At 35.7% G+C, this 15,503-nt stretch overlaps 1 protein-coding gene across 5 annotated transcripts in view; it reads left to right on the plus strand.

Moving 5' to 3' along the window:
- mdu (meduse) overlaps positions 1 to 15,503 on the plus strand; it is a 452,262-nt gene that overhangs the window by 52,444 nt on the left and 384,315 nt on the right. The window lies entirely within an intron of this gene.

Raw genomic sequence — 15,503 nt, forward strand, 5'->3', positions numbered from 1 at the left:
GCAGTGGTTCTTAACTTCTTAACCTTTTTATTACCACGCCCCCCTCTAAGAGTTGGTCCTTCCCTCCCCCCCTCCCTTGCATCTATGAGTGAAATTCCCTTCCAGATTTAAAGGAAAATGAAAAAAAAGAGAAAGAGAATGGGTGTTTTTATTCTTTTGGGAATGAATTACTGAGATACTTGACACTGCTCAGCGACTCTTGTTAAGAGAATGACGATTGTAATTAGAGAATTTTTCATTTTTCCCTAGGGCTAGCACCCCCTTTAGAAATTGCTGAGGGCCCCATAGGGGGACGCACCCCCCAGGTTAAGAACCACTGTTTTGCGGTGACATTCTTCTTGATGCGGTACTTCCCAGTGTTGACGTCACCACCGGATTCTCCTAATTTTTGAGTCGTCGTCCAAATTTATAAATTGATAGAAAGATGACATCAAGATAGTTAATATAATGCCGTTAGGATATTGAGTTTAGTAACAGAATTAGATCGTATTGTCTTTTTTTAAAATTTGAGTGCCAAAAATCTTGCTTAACTTGGATATAAAATTAAAACAGTTCAGTGTGGTCTTTAACCACATTTCAGACCTTGTCAAGGAAGATGGCAATTGCGTGTTATTTATGCACATTACCATTTCCTTTCGGAAGTGATGACGTTCGCGGGAAACATCGTATTATCTTTTTTTCTTTTTAATGGCCATGAAATCGTTAGCACTGAAATACCAACGCCGACGTTTTTATTCATGATTGATAGGACTGGCACTCCCCGTGGAAATGTCAGTAGCTTCGCTACGAGGGAGTTGATGTCAAGTGTCATGTAGTCACCTTGTAGCAGTCCCTTTCATAAACCTTGTTTTATCACTTTTACTTTTTTGCCCGGAGTCAGTAAGAGTTTTTTTTTCTTTAATTTGATTGAGGTTGCTTTGTTTTTCTTTTTCGCTCTGTTTGCCATTTATTAGCCCCTTTTACAAGCTATATTTTTCGACTTTTTAAATCCCTCTTTAAGTTTTTTTTTTTTAATTGTACCTCTCATGATTAGCATTGTTATGTTTTTAGATTTTTTATTTGATTTTCAAAAAACGCCTATGTTCCCGTACCCCTTTAAATATTCATTAACAAAATCTTCAATTTCTCCCCTCATCTGGATTTTCACAAAGAGGATCCACATAACATTTAAAAATGATTTTCTTCACTCCATATTCCCGTTTTCCCAAATTCCTATAATCTTCCCGCTTTTAAGAATCGTTTCTGTCGAGTCCTTCTGTTTCGTACTTCCCTTGAGGCTGGGCAGATAATGGGTATTCAGTTACCTGTCTAACGAGTCTTCAATAAAGACATCTGCGTTATATTTTTTTTGCTATCGCAAACTTGACACCTGAACACCTTTCTCTTTTTTTGTTTCAGGTAAGGAGGTGGACCGTGGCAGCTCTCGCTTCCAGTAAGTATAGAGGTGGTAAACATTTCTTTTTATGGAAAGTATGATATTATGTTTTGTGTGTGCATTGTGAACTATGAAATATGCTGTAAGCTCATATGATGCCAGCTTTACGAAGAGCCTTTATCCCAACGTGATTCCGGTTTAAATAGAATTGACAGAATGAGGTGTCATTGGTGTGTATTTCATAAGACGAAACAGAGATTAATTTTGGATATATTTTAGGGTCAGTTCCACATAATTTTACCTTGGTGGCTGCCCTAACGTTCAACAAGTCTTAATTTTGCCTTATTTTTATGTTCGACATTTAGATGTCATAGAAGGCTAGCGGAAGAACTGCAACGTCAGATCAATCAATTTTTTTTTTGTAGCTAGTGTTGGCAAGTCCTGTAAAGTCAAGGCCTTGAGCGTATCGGAGAACTGTCGCCGATTTAGCGGATATCGGTACTGTTTTGCCACTGTGTCTCCCCAGCAATGCTAGCGGTAACTGCTGAACGCAACGCAAGAAAAAAAAAAAAACGCAATTTGCCCTAAGGCTCTGTTACAGCGCGACAGTAGATCTACTGTATATATATTTGGGGAATTCACTGAAACATTCCAAGCTGAAGATATAACGGGAAAAATTGGGTACAAGAAGCGTAGTCGTGAAGCCAGACGTGCTTATGTCCTTTGTGAGTTTTTCACATCAACCGTAATTGCGTATTTTACAAGGTGACAGTAGTTTTTTTTATACACGATAGGCTGACGACTTTCTAGCAAAATTTGCGGGGAAATTATACTGTAGACACATGTATGGCTTCCCTTTTTATGTTATTTGTGTATTTACAATAAATAAGTACCAGAGTACCGTGCATCTTATTTCGTTGTATAGGCAAGATTTTAAGTATTCATAAGAAAATCTCATATAACATATATAACAATTATCAATGCCCTAAAACCTTTACCTTTTAAAAGGCTGGTCTTTTAGTTTTCTGTAAAAGAAAACTATTGAGATGGCTATATGTCTGTCCGTCCGCACTTTTTCTGTTCGCCCTCAGATCTCAAAAACTACTGAGGCTAAAGGGCTGCAAATTGGTATGTTGACCATCCACCCCCCAATCATCAATTATACCAAATTGCAGCCCCCTGGCCTCAGTAGTTTTTATTTCAAATAAGGTTAAAGTTAGCCATAATCGTGCGTCTGGCAGCGCTGTAGGACAGGCCACCACCTGGCCGTGGCTGAAAGTTTCGTGGGTCGCGACTCATACAGCATTACACGCTGTACAGAAAACGCGATTGCGCCAAAGAAACTTCGGCGCATAGTTTTTATTTTATTTAAGGTTAAAGTTATTCATAATCGTGCGTCTGGCAGCGTTGTAGGACATGCCACCACCGGGCCGTGGCTGAAAGTTTGATGGGCCGCGGCTCACACAGCATTATACGCTGAACAGAAAACTCGTTTTTTACTTTTGTTTTCATGGTAACGTTTCATAAACTTTCTCAATAAATCCTAACCTTTTCTCGCATGCCTGAGCAAGATGAGGGCATCGAGTTACCGGTCCCCTATACCATCTGTTGCAAAATATTCGGATAAAGTTTTTGTCAGCATTGCGACTGATATATTATGTCTGTACGGTTTAGCGACGAATAGCGTCAATAAGTACAGAATAAGTATGATCAAATATAATTCCGTTAGACTGAATCGTGCAGTCTGCGATTTCCATCTGTCACGTGTAACTGATTTGATGTTTTATTGAGTTATGCTGATTTGAGTCAGAACGGAATTCGAGACTTTTGCATTTCCTTTTAGGAAAGTTATTCAAGTTATTAAGTTATTTACAAGTGTGATTTATTTAATAGCCGGTCCAGCACGAAATATACTGCGTGCAGATGATTGTACTCTTTTCAAGTTTCTCTCGTTTGTTTTAAACTTGAAAGACTTGATTTTTTTTTTTTTTTTGTCTCGTACTTTTATTCTCACGAGAATTTCGGAATTGAATTCTTACGATCTATCAACATTTTATGATTAGAAATAAAGAATAGATAAATTATGGCATGCTGAAGTCGATTGGGCATTGATGGAGAAACTTCTTTATTATTGTCATATTTTTCATCGTTTGTAAATGCTTAAGTTTCTTCTTCTCTGCTTAATTCCTTAGCCGGGGTCGCTGTTTTTTTAAGGGGCTTTTCCACGTGTCTCTACCAGAGGATGTCGTGCGGTTGGAACTTCAGAAGTTCAAACGAAGATGAAATACATTACTACCCTAATACAATTCAACCGGTATTTTAGTATTTTATTTATTAATTTGTTAATTTATCTGGATTTCTAATTACTTTCTGTGTTTCCCATTACCTTCTGTCGCTCCTTTCGAATGAACACCATAATTTTTGTAGGCTTGAATTTCAAGTCAATGGCCCCAATGGTGGGCTTGTCCCATATGAATAGGGTTCATCGTCTGAATAATAATAATAATAATAATAATAATAATAATAATAATAATAATAATAATAATTGTGTTCTCTATTCTTCTATTTCTTTGTCTCGTGTTTTCTCCTGGGACCTCCTCTCCTCCGTGTCCTTAGCACTTCCATTTCCGTTTTTATTCACTGGTCGCTGGTATAGTGGTTAGTGTCTTGGAACGCCACCCAGATGTAATGAGTTCGCGTCTCCCCCGGGGCGATGAAAATCACTCGCTCTGTACCATGATCAGTTACTGCCGCAGTGTGTTTGGTCTACGGTGGGAGGTTGAAACCAACATATATCTTTGGAAGCTTGGATTCCAAGTCAATGGCCCCTTTATTGTGCTTGTTCGGTGTGAATAGGTTTCATCTACTGAATACAAAAAAAAAAAACTGATGTTTCCTGCAACATGACGTTCATCATATCCCTACTTCATCAGGTCCCAAACCATCTCGGTTTCGGCTGTCGGGTTCTCTGTGACACTTCAGTAGATTCATATTGACGTCTTGACGGCGCTCCCTTGATATTTGATGCTGCAAATGTTTACCACGCACGCACCCAGATAAATCTGTATTTCTCACTGAGCTGGGGGCAGGATTAAGACAAGAAGTTTAGTATATGTATATATATATATATATATATATATATATATATATATATATATATATATATATATATATATATATATAGGTGTGTGTGCTCGTATATATATATGTGCATGTGTGTATATATATATATGTATGTATGTATATATATATGTATATATATATATATGTATAAACATATATGTATATAGTATTTACGTATCTATATATATTATATACAGTACACATATCTATATATATACTATATACGTATCTATATATATTATAAAAAACAAACGAATCTTCCTTTTTCATTGAATGTATATGTGTGTGTGTATGTACAGTATGTATGTATATATATACTGTATAAATTTATATATTTTATATATACACAAACAAAACTATATGTCCTTCAACTATATATATATATATATATATATATATATAATATATATATATATATATATATATATTAAATATAATAATATATATATATATATATAGATATATATATATATATATATATATATATATATATATATATATATATATATATATATATATAGTATTTACATTATATATACAGTTTTGTTTTTTGTACATATAAAATATATACATATATACATATGTATATATATACATATACATACATACGTACACACATATACATTCAATTAAAAAGGAAGATTCTCTGTGTACCCTAGTTCCGTCATCTCCAGACTGAGGGGTCTCCGACTTCTGGCAGTTCATGAACTCAATCAAACTGGGTCGAGAGGTGAAGGGGTAAAATACATGAAATTTCCTTTAAAATGTTAGCCTAAACGTGAGTTTTACAAGCAGTCAAATTTTGCTCAAACTTACATTATCCAGGAATGGCAGGAAGAAGTCGGGGTTTCTCCTTTTTAGTTTTCTGTAAAAGGAAATATTGGGAAGGCTTTGTCTGTCCGTCCTCAATTTTTTCTGTCAGCCCTCAGATCTTAAAAATGACTAAGGTTAGAGGGTTGCAAATTGGTATGTTGATCATCCACCATCCAATCATCAAACATACCAAATTGCAGCCCTCTAGCCTCAGTAGTTTTTATTTTATTTAAGGTTAAATTAACCATAATCGTGCATCTGGCAACGATATAGTATAGGCCACCACCGGGACTTGGTTAAAGTTTCATGGGCCGCGGCTCATAGAGCATTATACGGAGACCACCGAAAGATAGATTTATTTTCAGTGGCCTTGATTATGCACTGTACAGAAAACTAGATTGCGCCGAAGAAACTTCAAAATGGTTGTCGTGCTAACCTTGAGCAGCTCATGAAAATGGTTCGGAATAGGATAATAGATAAATAGGTTGATGAAAGTGATAGTAGGCAAATAGAGTGCTGAAAAGGGTACATAAATAGATTGATGAAAAGGGTAGATAAATATGATAGTAGACAAATAGGTTAAATAAGTTGATGAAAAGGATATCAGGTAGACAGAAGACTAAAAAGATAGTAAATAGACTGATAAAAAGGATAGAAGACAAATAGACTGATAGACCCATCTGCAGAGTGATAGGTAGATTGAAAAACATATCTGTAAAGTGAAAGAGAGATAGATATATAGTTCTGTGTAAAGCGGAAGGTAGCTAGATAGACAGATAGATAGATCTGTTTGCAAAGCAAAAGGTATAGAGCAGTGGTTCTGAAATCTCTTGGTATCGTTACCCCCGGGGGCAGTGGTGTGACAGATCACCATTACCCTTACCCCACTGCTCTTCAGTTATGTGAAGTTATAATATAAAGGAAAGAAAAATATTGAAATGCTTCATTTCTGATGCATTTTATATGCAAGAAATTAATTTTACTTTTATTCAAGTCTTAAGAAACTAAGGATTTTGATTTTAGACATTATTCCCTTGACAAAAATTAAAATGAAAGCATCGTTCTTTTTATTACAGATTGGAATTAAAGCATTATTTCTTTGGTGGTAATTAATAGAAAATAAAATGTAGAAAGTGCCTCGTTACCGGGGTAAATAACCCCCAGTTTGAGAACCGCTGGTATAGACAGAAAGGAGATGAACCTTTGTAGAGTGAAACAAATATACAGATAATAAATATAAATTTAATACGCACCCTTGTCGTGCTGTAAGAATAAATCAAAATCCCGTTGCGTTGTGGAAATATATTAAAAACGTCAAAATTCACTACAGTTTCAAGACCATCTGGTCTCCTCAGATGATTACAGAATAATACAGTAAAAGAAGGAAGGTTACAAATGTTAGGAGAGGGAGAAATTAATAGCCATCTTCTCTCATTACCGAACTGCCACTATAAACAACAATTGTTAAATATTCAACGGCCTGACAGTCTTGTTTAGGTAGGCTGCTTGAATTACATAATAGGACAACAAACTGTCAAACTTACAGTTACCATCACTTAGGTAAAAATTATACGGACAGATGGACGTCTCTGCTGAGTGGAAAAGATAGATTATAGACCTAAACGTAGAGTGCAGATAGAGAGATAGACAGACAGAACTTCATGTAGGGCATTGATTCTCAAACTGGGTGCCGTGGCATCCTGGGGTGCTAAGGACAATACCTAGGGAAGACGCAAGATTGTAATGAATTTTGTCTTGGGTAGATCATCTCAATGAACATTTGTAAAAAAAAAAACTTTGCAAAAGTCTCACATAATTATTATCAGTGTGTCTACTCTAATTATGTTTGTCCAATTCTTCAGATATGCTAATTGTTTGTACAGTATATTTCTGAATGCACGATGTGCTGATTTTGGTTTGAGTATAGATAATAATTTGATTCATTAAATAAGAAGCTAATCCTTGCGATATGGTGAGATTAAGAAGCGGATGCCACGGTAATGATTACATTAGTTAGGGTGCCATCACTAAAAAGAGATTGAGAACCACTGCTGTAGAGCGTAATGTCAACTGGGTCCCCTTGTCTAGCCAAGGCCTGCAGGAAGGTCAGAGATAATGATGGCGGACTGAAATAAACGTGGAGTAATCTAGATGAAAGAAATTTTACCAAATAGATAGAAAATTCTATGAATCAATGAGAGAGAGGAGCAAAGCACCTTCGCGATTTAACAAAAATGAAAGCAACTCTCGATTTGCCGCTAAGGATGCACCTTTTATTCACCCTCGTCAATAATAGCATAAATCAAAGTCCTTTTTCATGTTTAGGCCTTTTTGTTGATTTGTGTTGATTTATATACAAACATAAATGTTATTTATTTTCAAATGGTAATATTTCGGTTACTGCTTATCTGACAATTTAAACCTGTTACGTATGAGATGCAAAACTGATGATGATAGTCTTTTCTCATGAGTTATAACAACAACTGAGCTTAAAAAGAGCTGGGAGCTCCTTTGAGCTGTAGAGTTAAAGATGCTTAAGTAACCGTAATACAAATGCCAGCGGGATACGAAAAGGAAATGTCTCATAAACTTACCAGTTAAAAATGGCTGGTCTTACGAACCGCGTGACGCAGCCAATATCTGCTGTTGTGAATTGCACAGCACAAGCCGCAAGATTATGTAACAGCAGCTGAATGGCTTTTACAAATTACACCTTTGAAATATGTCGATTATTAGAATTATATAACAACTGTTAATTAGCTCTTATGAACTTCACAGTGAAAAATGTCTTGTCATATATATATATATATATATATATATATATATATATATATATATATATATATATATATATATATATATATATATATGTCCCCGATCAAAAGATTTAAGAGTATAAAAAGAACATTATCTCCTACGAACACATCGAAAGGAAGGAAGGAAGGAATTTAGAGTTTAGGCCAGTGGTTCCCAACCTTTTTCCTGTCATTTCCCCCTGCACCCAGTGCAACCCTCCAGATTTCCCCCTTCATGTGTATGAGGGAAAGAGAAGTTAAAACACACTGTGACGACTTACTAATTTATTTTTCCATTATCGACAAATATACTGATAAACAAATAGTTAGATAGAGAGCTTAGTTACCCGCATAGCCATAGAACATAGTAGCAAAATAAAAGGACTTTTGTTTATTCTTCTACTTCAAAATTGAATTAGTGAGAAGGTTGAGGCTGCTTCTTGTGCACTAGTTAGTAGGTAGTGTAATTATTTCCCCTGGTAGCTTCAAATTTCCCCCAGGGAAAATTTCCCCAGAACCACTGGTTTAGGCCAAAGGCCAATGGGACCTTTGAGGTCATTCAGAGCTGGAAGGGAAATTGAGCGCAGGTGAGGTTTGACAGGTGTAACAGGAGGAAAACCTTGCAGTTGCTCTATGAAATAATTGTTAGGAGAGGGTGGATAGCAAGATGTAAGAAAGATAATGTGAATGGAGGCACAGTAAAAGGAATGAAAGAGGTTGCAGCTAGTGGCCGAAGGGATGCTGCAAAGAACCTTTAGTAATGCCTACAGTGCACCCCGTGAGGTGCACTGACGGCACTAACCTCCTACGGGGCTTACGAAAGAAGATATCTGTTCTTATGAATCCCCATAACAGAAGATTCAGAGTATGAAATGAAAATTATATTCTTACGAACTTCAAAAAAAAACGTCTGTGCTTTTGAATGCCCCAACAAAAGCCCCTTAGTATTCTTATGAATTCCCTAACAAGCTTCAGAGTTTAAAATGACCCCAAATTCATGCGAACTCTTCAAAAGAAGACGTTTGTTCTTATAAATCCCCTAACAAAAGAATTAGAGCATGAAAGGAACCTATTTTATGAACTTATCAAAAGAAGATATCTGTTCCTATGAATTCCCTAACAAAAGCTTCAGAGTATAAAAAAGACAATATATTTGTACGAACGTCACAAAAAAAAAAAAATTATATTCTTATGAATTCATATAAAACTTGAGAGTATAAAAAGGTCATTCAATTCTTATACGAACTTCACAAAAGAAGATATCTATTCTTGTGAATCCCATTACAAACGCATCAGACTATAAAAAGAAATTATATTCTTAAGAACATCAAAAAATATGTCTATTCTTATGACTCCCCTAACGAAAGCATCAGACTATAAAAAGAAATTATACTCTTAAGAACATCAAAAAATATGTCTATTCTTATGACTCCCCTAACGAAAGCATCAGACTATAAAAAGAAATTATATTCTTAAGAACATCAAAAAATATGTCTATTCTTATGACTCCTCTAACGAAAGCAGCAGACTATATAAAAAAAGACATTACATTCTTAAGAACTCGACGAAAGAAGACGTCTGTTCTTATGAAACCCCTAACCAAAGCGTCGGACTATAAGAAAGAAATTATATTCTTAATAACATAAAAAATTATGTCTGTTCTTATGACTCCCCTAAAGAAAGCATAGGACTATAAAAAAAAATTATATTCTTAAGAACATTAAAAAATATGTCGATTCTTATGACTTCCCTAACGAAAACATCGGACTATAGAAAAAAGACAATACATTTTTAAGAACATCAAAAAATATGTCTATTCTTAGACTCTCCTAACTAAAGCATCAGACTAAAACAGAAATATTCTTAAGTACATAAAAAAATATGTCTATTCTTATGACTCCCCTAACGAAAACATCGGACTATAGAAAAAAGACAATACATTTTTAAGAACATCAAAAAATATGTCTATTCTTAGACTCTACTAACCAAAGCATCAGACTAAAACAGAAATATTCTTAAGTACAACAAAAAATATGTCTATTCTTATGACTCCCCAAACGAAAACATCGGACATCGGACTATAAAAAAAGACAATACATTCTTAAGAACATCGAAAAATATGTCTATTCTTACGACTCCCCTAACGAAAGCGCCGGACTATAAAAAAAAAGACAATACATTCTTAAGAACATCGAAAAATATGTCTATTCTTACGACTCCCCTAACGAAAGCGCCGGACTATAAAAAAAGACAATACATTCTTAAGAACATCGAAAAATATGTCTATTCTTACGACTCCCCAACGAAAGCGCCGGACTATAAAAAAAAAGACAATACATTCTTAAGAACATCGAAAAATATGTCTATTCTTACGACTCCCCTAACGAAAGCGCCGGACTATAAAAAAAAAGACAATACATTCTTAAGAACATCAAAAATGTCTGTTCTTATGACTCCCTAACGAAAGCGCCGGACTATAAAAAAAGACAATACATTCTTAAGAACATCAAAAATGTCTGTTCTTATGACTCCCTAACGAAAGCGACTATAAAAAAAGACAATACATTCTTAAGAACATCGAAAAATATGTCTATTCTTACGACTCCCTAACGACTCTATAAAAAAGACAATACATTCTTAAGAACATCAAAAAATGTCTGTTCTTACGACTCCCTAACGAAAGCGCCGGACTATAAAAAAAGACAATACATTCTTAAGAACATCGAAAATATGTCTATTCTTACGACTCCTAACGAAAGCGCCGGACTATAAAAAAAGACAATACATTCTTAAGAACATCAAAAAATGTCTGTTCTTATGACTCCCTAACGAAAGCGCCGGACTATAAAAAAAAAACAATACATTCTTAAGAACATCAAAAATGTCTGTTCTTACGACTCCCCTAACGAAAGCGCCGGACTATAAAAAAAAGACAATACATTCTTAAGAACATCAAAAATGTCTGTTCTTATGACTCCCTAACGAAAGCGCCGGACTATAAAAAAAAAGACAATACATTCTTAAGAACATCAAAAAATGTCTGTTCTTACGACTCCCCTAACGAAAGCGCCGGACTATAAAAAAAAAAGACAATACATTCTTAAGAACATCAAAAAATGTCTGTTCTTATGACTCCCCTAACGAAAGCGCCGGACTATAAAAAAAAAAGACAATACATTCTTAAGAACATCAAAAAATGTCTGTTCTTACGACTCCCCTAACGAAAGCGCCGGACTATAAAAAAAAAGACAATACATTCTTAAGAACATCAAAAAATGTCTGTTCTTATGACTCCCCTAACGAAAGCGCCGGACTATAAAAAAAAAGACAATACATTCTTAAGGACATCAAAAAATGTCTGTTCTTATGACTCCCCTAACGAAAGCATCGGACTATATGAAAAAAAAAGACAATACATTCTTAAGAACATCAAAAAATGTCTGTTCTTATGACTCCCCTAACGAAAGCATCGGACTATATGAAAAAAAAAGACAATACATTCTTAAGAACATCAAAAAATGTCTGTTCTTATGACTCCCTAACGAAAGCGCCGGACTATAAAAAAAAAGACAAAATTCTTAAGAACATCAAAAATGTCTGTTCTTATGACTCCCTAACGAAAGCATCGGACTATATAAAAAAAAAGACAATACATTCTTAAGAACATCAAAAAATGTCTGTTCTTATGACTTCCCTAACGAAAGCGCCGGACTATAAAAAAAAAAAGACAATACATTCTTAAGAACATCAAAAAATGTCTGTTCTTATGACTCCCCTAACGAAAGCATCGGACTATATGAAAAAAAAGACAATACATTCTTAAGAACATCAAAAAATGTCTGTTCTTATGACTCCCCTAACGAAAGCGCCGGACTATAAAAAAAAAAAGACAATACATTCTTAAGCCCTTCACAAAAGAAGGCGTCTGTTCGTATGAACTCCCCAAGAATAGCCAAGGAGTAAAGGAAGAGCAATTAGCTCCTCCCGGCAGATGCTGCCGATGGAAATTAGCGTGGACGAGCGGTTAACTACAGTTACAATTAAGAAGGAGGAGGAGGAGGAGGAGGAACTCTTGCTGACGTCTTACCCCTTTGTCAAGGATGTTGTTTAGGACACTGGCTTCGCGAGACAGAGGGCTCTGGTTTTAGGCCGGTGAGGAGGGAGGGGGTGTTGGGGTGGAGCGGGATTGGAATATTTTGCTTCAGTGGACCTAATGAAGTGAATTACGTACTTATAGTTTGATGACTGGCCAGCAACCTTATTCCATGAAATGTGTTTTGAGAGTCCTAAGGATAGCAGCCTCTGGAACCATCACTGGAAGGGAAAAGTTATATATATATATATATATATATATATATATATATATATATATATATATATATATATATATATATATATATATATATATATATGAATGTCTTTACTGTAATACCACAGTATAATATGAAGATAAAAAGGCCCATAAAACACTATTTAAACGTTTGTAGAGAGAGAGAGAGAGAGAGAGAGAGAGAGAGGAAGAAAAAATATATACAGTGTACATGACTTGTTTAAATGAATTATAACTTATATGGCCTCAAAAGTGATCAACTTTTCTAACAACTCATACCAACATACAAGATTCGTGTACATGCTTACAGATAAGATAGATACATAGATAGACAGGTAGGTCGATAGAAATTATATATACTGTATATATATATGTTTATATATATATATATATATATATATATATATATATATATATATATATATATATATATATATATATATATATGCATATAAAATTATGACCTATCGTAACATAGTTCCAAAAAGTTGTAAAATTTGCTAACAGCTCTCAACCCTTAATAAAAAAAAAGCACAATTTACGTGATATTTTACTTCGCCGTGAAATATGAATCTTTGCTGTAGAAGGTCATTTTGAGGTCAAAGAAACGGCAATATCGGTGGATTTCTTCTAGCACAGGATATCGTGTTCACCTGCGGCCGCCTACCGGGCAGACCGCGAAGAAAAACTTAGATAAAATCTGAGTCCCTTTATCTTTGCTGATTTAACTTCAACCCCGAGTTTGTCATTTGATGCATTCTTGCAATTTCGAGCAGCGAAAGTAGTCTTCTTTGCGAGACAGTAAATTGTTTTTTGGGAGCTGTGACAGGTTCTTGTAATTGTGCCCTTTTTTCATTTTATAATTAGATTCTTGTCTGTTTCAATGTCGCATGTTGCATGTACTATCTCGTAACTTGCTTTTTCTTACTGTTTGAATGCAGTGTTTATTATTATTTTTGTAGTCCTACGTGTATCTTGAGAATCTCTCTCTCTCTCTCTCTCTCTCTCTCTCTCTCTCTCTCTCTCTCTAACAAGCACAATACGACGCATATTGCTGATGCAGTTGCAACCTCATATTCCTGTCATTATAAAATTCAGTATTTCTTTGCTTCCAGTTGTCTGGTTAGTCTCTAAAATCTCTCTCTCTCTCTCTCTCTCTCTCTCTCTCTCTCTCTCTCTCTCTCTCTCTCTCTCTCTCTGACAGTTGCAACCTCATATTCTGTCATTAAAAATTCAGTATTTCTTTGCTTCCAGGTGTCTGACCTAAAATCTCTCTCTCTCTCTCTCTCTCTCTCTCTCTCTCTCTCTCTCTCTCTCTCTCTCTCTCTCTGTGAAACACAAAATATTCTCTGCTCGAAACACAAAATACACAGTGATATTTATTTGCAACCTCATATTTCTGTCATTATAAAATTCAGTATCTCTCTGTTTCCAATTGTCTGGTTAATGTCTAAAACCTTTAATCTCTCTCTCTCTCTCTCTCTCTCTCTCTCTCTCTCTCTCTCTCTCTCTCATACACACCCAAACGCACAAACATTTAACGTGGCATATCGCAGCCATCCTGCTGCAGCGTAACTTTGCTAAGTACCCCACCTAAATTTTTATCCAGTTAGAATTACTGAGGTAGGATCCAAGTTCCCGGCACAACCCATCCTCCACCTCGACCTCCCAACGTCTTTCTCTCTCTCTCTCTTTCTCTCTCTAAAAGTCCTGAGTATTTTTCTCCCGGAAACGAACGGGAGGGACGGACGAGAAAGAAGCACGTCTTCGCTGCTTCTGACCACACCAACGCGAAAACCAAAATTGCACCCCGGGGCGATCCAGGATGAACGCTCATAACAAGTGCACACTTTGTTGATCTTTCGGCGCTCGAGGCTCGGCAGGGACTAAAGTTCACTGCAGATGGTAACAATTTGGTGCAGAACAAAGAGGGTTCGTCGTTCTGCCAGCTCTTTTCATTTCATTTTTCTTTCCCCGTGATGCCAACGCAGCTCTCTTTATCCCTTTGTTTAATCTCGCGTGAGATTTGCAGAGTAGGTTTACAACTTCCTTGCTCGCCTATCGTCCATAATTGCGAGTCAGTTTCTCCATTCAGTGCCAATCACCGGTTTTGCGAGGGCTTGTAGGCTCTCGGCATACCAGACTTCGTAATTACGCAGTGTTGTTTTCGTAACTCGAGTTGATCTTGTATGTTGTTTGATTGCTTGTGACTTTTTGACACCTTGAATGTGCTTGAGGTCTAGTAAATTGAGTAATTTTAAATTGCCTCAGTTTTTACGGGTGTTAATTTCGTTTCATCACATTATTTTGACAAAACAGCAGGAAATAATTGTCTAAATGATGCTAGATTATAAGAGGTCGGTGTGTGTATCAACACTTAAGAAGGTATAAGCTGTCATCTTGTTTTCTTGTTATAAAAAATTTTAAAACTACGTTAGCTAATCATTTTAAGTTTCCTAATTAGCATCATTGTCAAGATTACTATCCTTGAAGTTCATAGTAAAAATCTGTCGTTATTTGTAACTCAACAAGGATGAATAAAAACGAAATCCTTCGAAGGACTTGTAACAAGGATCCATTCATTTTTGGGTCTAAAACGGTTTAGAAAACGGTTAGCATCGAAGAATAACTTGTAGATAGTATTAGTGTGTTTAGTGCTAGTAATAGTTATTAGGTATTGATTATTTGGCTGGTGTTGCTGTCATCCTGCCTATGCTAACAGGATGGCCATGTGAGTGTATATGCCAATGGCGTTTGCTTTCGTTGCTGGTCTCCCATCCAGACGGTTGATAGTCGTATTTTTACTCACTAACACAAGGATTTTTTGATAATCTTATTTCAGTCGTGAATTATTACGAGGATTTTTAATCCTGTTTTAGCTATGGATTATAGGGAGATTTAAAAATATATTCCGCTTTCCCCCATGGATTATCACTGGGATTTTTTTTTTTGTTAATCCGCTTCCAGATTTTAGCCATGAATTATCATGAGTTTTTTGTGCTGGATACCGAAGGGTCAGATATAATGTGATGTCCGTATATAGCCCAGACCTGCTGGAAATCGAATA

Source organism: Macrobrachium rosenbergii, chromosome 42 (assembly GCF_040412425.1).
Source record: "Macrobrachium rosenbergii isolate ZJJX-2024 chromosome 42, ASM4041242v1, whole genome shotgun sequence".
Classification (NCBI taxonomy): domain Eukaryota; kingdom Metazoa; phylum Arthropoda; class Malacostraca; order Decapoda; family Palaemonidae; genus Macrobrachium; species Macrobrachium rosenbergii.